This window comes from Haemaphysalis longicornis, unplaced genomic scaffold (assembly GCF_048455015.1).
Source record: "Haemaphysalis longicornis isolate Haplotype H1 unplaced genomic scaffold, Haemaphysalis longicornis Haplotype H1 scaffold_11, whole genome shotgun sequence".
Lineage (NCBI taxonomy): Eukaryota > Metazoa > Arthropoda > Arachnida > Ixodida > Ixodidae > Haemaphysalis > Haemaphysalis longicornis.
Genome location: NW_027526214.1, coordinates 20,174,681 through 20,178,577, shown reverse-complemented (window position 1 = coordinate 20,178,577; position 3,897 = coordinate 20,174,681). Strand labels below are relative to the sequence as shown.

Sequence of the window (3,897 nt, the reverse complement as noted above, 5' to 3'; positions counted from 1 at the left end):
TTATTGCACCAGACCGGTATTCTGGAGGACGTAGGTTCGGATCCCACCCGGCCGGCATTTTCACACCACTTTCTTTCGGACTCAAAAATTCTTCATCTCTTTCTCTGACCCACCAGAACCTCCCATTTGCTTTCAGAGGTTTTCTGGACTGCCAACCCTTAATTTCTGTCTTGTTTCACGGAGTCCCTCATTTCCCAATTTCTGATTCGCTACATGCTTAGCGAGGGCCTCTGTTCTGGCTGTCTTGGCGCCAAAGGGAGCTTAAGGGGGTTGAACTCTGGTCGACCACTCTCGACATTTCGTAGACACTCAAGTCACCGCCCTCGGTTTAAAAAGAAGGTCCCCTTCACCCCGAGTAGTCCGAGTGGCCCTGGCTACCACCCCCTAGTGAAGGAAACAAAAATACCTTAACATAAATACCCGAGAAAGTTCTTGGGAAACAGCCCCGCCGGTAGCGTAGTATTTAATGCACCAGATCGGTATTCTGGAGAACGTGGGTTCGGGTCCCATCCGGCGGGCATTTTTTCACCACTTTCTTTTCGACTCAAAGAATTCTTCATCTCTTTCTCTGACCCACCACAACATCCCATTTGCTTTCCGAAGTTTTCTAGACTGCCAACCCTTATTTTCTGTCTTATTTAAGGGAGCCCCTCATTTCACATTTTCTGATTCGCTACATGCTTAACGAAGACCTCTGTTCTAGCAGTCTTGGTGCCAAAAGGAGCTTAAGAGGGTTCAACGCTGGTCGACCACTCTCGTGATGTCGTAGACACTCGAGTCACGGCCCAGGGGTTAAAAAGAAGGTCCCCTTCAGCCCGAGTAGTCCAAGTGGCGCTGGCTACCACCCCCAAGTGCAGGATACCAAAATACCTAACAGAAATACCACAGAAAGTGCTGGGGAAACAGCACCGCCGGTAGCGTAGTGGTTATTGCACCAGACCGGTTTTCTGGAGGTCGTGGGTTCGGATCCCACGTGGCCGGCATTTTCTCACCACTTTCGTTTCGACTCAAAAAATTTTTTATCTCTTTCTCTGACCCACCAGGACCTCCCATTTGCTTTCCGAGGTTTTCTGGACTGCCAACCCTTAATTTCTGTCTTGTTTCATAGAGTCCCTCATTTCCCATTTTCTGATTCGCTACATGCTTAGCGAGGGCCTCTCTTCTGGCAGTCTTGGTGCCAAAGGGAGCTTAAGAGGGTTTAACGCTAGTTGACCACTCTCGACATGTCGTAGACACTCGAGTCACGACCCGGGGGTTAAAAAGAAGGTCCCCTTCTCCCCGAGTAGTCCAAGTGGCGCTGGCTACAACCCCCAAGTGCAGGATACAAAAATACCTGACAGACATACCACAGAAAGTGCTGGGGAAACACCCCGCCAGTAGCGTAGTGGTTATCGCACCAGACCGGCATTCTGGAGGTCGTGGGGTCGGATCCCAACCGGCGGGCATTTTTTCACCACTTTCTTTTCGACAAAAAAAATTCTTCATCTGTTTCTATGACCAACCACAACCTCCCCTTTGCTTTCCGAGGTTTTCTGGACTGCCAACCCTTATTTTCTGTAATATTTCACAGAGCCCCTCATTTCTTATTTTGTGATTCGCTACATGCTTAGCGAGGGTCTCAGTTCTGGCGGTCTTGGTGCCAAAGGGAGCTTAAGAGGGTTCAGCTCTGGTCGATCACTCTCGACATTTCGTAGACACTCGAGTCACCGCCCGGAGGTTAAAAAGAAGGTCCCCTTCACCCCGAGTAGTCCAAGTGGCCCTGGCTACCACCCCCAAGTGAAGGAAACAAAAATGCCTTAACATAAATACCCGAGAAAGTGCTGGGGAAACAGCCCCGCCGGTAGCGTAGTATATAATGCACCAGATCGGTATTCTAGAGGTCGTGCGTTCGGATCCCTCCCGGCGGGCATTTTTTCACCACTTTCTTTTCGACTAAAAAATTCTTCATCTCTTTCTCTTACCCAACACAACATCCCCTTTGTTTTCCGAGGTTTTTGGACTGCCAACCCCTATTTTCTGAAATATTTCACGGAGCCCCTTATTTCCCATTTTGTGATTCGCTACATGCTTAGCGAGGCCTCTGTTCTGGCAGTCTTGGCGCCAAAGGGAGCCTAAGAGGGTTCAACGCTGGTCGACCACTCTTGACATGTCGTAGACACTCGAGTCATGGCCCGGGGGTTAAATAGAAGGTTCTTCAGCCCGAGTAGTCCAAGTTGCGCTTGCTACAGCCCCCAAGTGTAGGAAACAAAAATACCTAACAGAAATACCACAGAAAGTGCTGGGGAAACAGCACCGCCGGTAGCGTAGTGGTTATTGCACCAGACCAGTATTCTGGAGGTCGTGGGTTCGGATCCCACCCGGCCGGCATTTTTTAACCACTTTTTTTCGACTCAAAAAATTCATCTCTTTCTATGACCCACCACAACCTCCCCTTTGCTTTCCGAGGTTTTCTCGACAACCAACGCTTATTTTCTGAATTATTTCACGGAGCCCCTCGTTTCCCATTTTGTGATTCGCTACATGCTTAGCGAGGGCCTCTGTTCTCGCATTCTTGGCGCCAAAGGGAGCTTAAGAGTGTTCAACGCTGGTCGACAAACTCTCGACATGTCGTAGACGCTTGAGGCACGGCCCGAGTGTTAAAAAGAAGGTCCACTTCGTCCCGAGTAGTCCGAGTGGCACTGGCTACCGTCCCCAAGTGCAGGAAACAAAAATACCTAACAGGAATACCCCAGAAAGTGCTGGGCAAACATCCCGCTGGTAGCGTAGTGGTTATCGCACCAGACCTGTATTCCGCAGGTCGTGGGCTCGGATCCCACCCAGCCGGCATTTTTTCACTATTTTTTTTTCGTCTCAAAAAAATTCTTCGTCTCTTTCTCTGACCCATTACAACCTCCTATTTGCTTTCCGAGGTTTTCTGGACTGCCAACCCTTATTTTCTGTCATATTTCAAGGAGCCCCTCATTTTCCATTTTCTGATTCGCTACAAGCTTAGCGAGGGCCTCTCTTCTGGCAGTCTTGGTGCCAAAGGGAGCTTAAGAGGGTTCAACGCTAGTTGACCACTCTCGACATGTCGTAGACGCTCGAGGCACGGCCCGAGTGTTAAAAAGAAGGTCCCCTTCACCCCGTGTAGTCCGAGTGGCCCTGGTTACCACCCCCAAGTGAATGAAACAAAAATACCTTAACTTAAATACCCGAGAAAGTGCTGCGGAAACAGCCGCGCCGGTAGCGTAGTGTTTATTGCACCAGATCAGTATTCTAGAGGTCGTGGGTTCGGATCCCTCCTGGCGGGCATTTTTTCACCACTTTCTTTTCGACTAAAAAATTTTTCATCTCTTTCTCTGACCCACCACAACCACCCATCTGCTTTCCGAGGTTTTCTGGACTGCCAACCCTTATTTTTTGTCTTATTTCAAGGAGCACCTCGTTTCGCATTTTTGTGATTCGCTGCGTGCTTAACGAAGGCCTCTGTTCTAGCAGTCTTGGTGCCAAAGGGAGCTTAAGAGGGTTCAACGCTGGTCGACCACTCTCGACATGTCGTAGATGCTCGAGTCATGGCCCGAGTGTTAAAAAGAAGGTCCCCTTCACTCCGAGTAGTCCGAGTGGGGCTGGCTACCACCCCCAAGTGCAAGAAACAAAAATACCTTAACATACACGAGAAAGTGCTGGGGGAACAGCCCCGCCCGTAGCGTAGTGTTTATTGCACCAGACCGGTATTCTAGAGGTCTTGGGTTCGGATCCCACCCAGCCGGCATTTTTTCAGCAGTTTCTTTTCGACTAAAAAATTCTTCATCTCTTTCTCTCACCCAACACAACCTCCCTTTTGTTTTCCGAGGTTTGTGGATTGCCAACCCCTATTTTCTGAATTATTTCCCGGAGCCCCTCATTTCCATTTTGTGA

General features: G+C 49.4%; 1 non-coding gene across 1 annotated transcript; it reads left to right on the top strand.

The window, feature by feature from the left end:
* Positions 1–2,292: 2,292 nt before the first annotated feature.
* On the top strand, positions 2,293–2,365 carry Trnat-agu (transfer RNA threonine (anticodon AGU)). Its single transcript has one exon. It is a non-coding gene; the product is annotated as a tRNA-Thr (tRNA).
* The last annotated feature ends 1,532 nt before the right edge of the window (positions 2,366–3,897 follow it).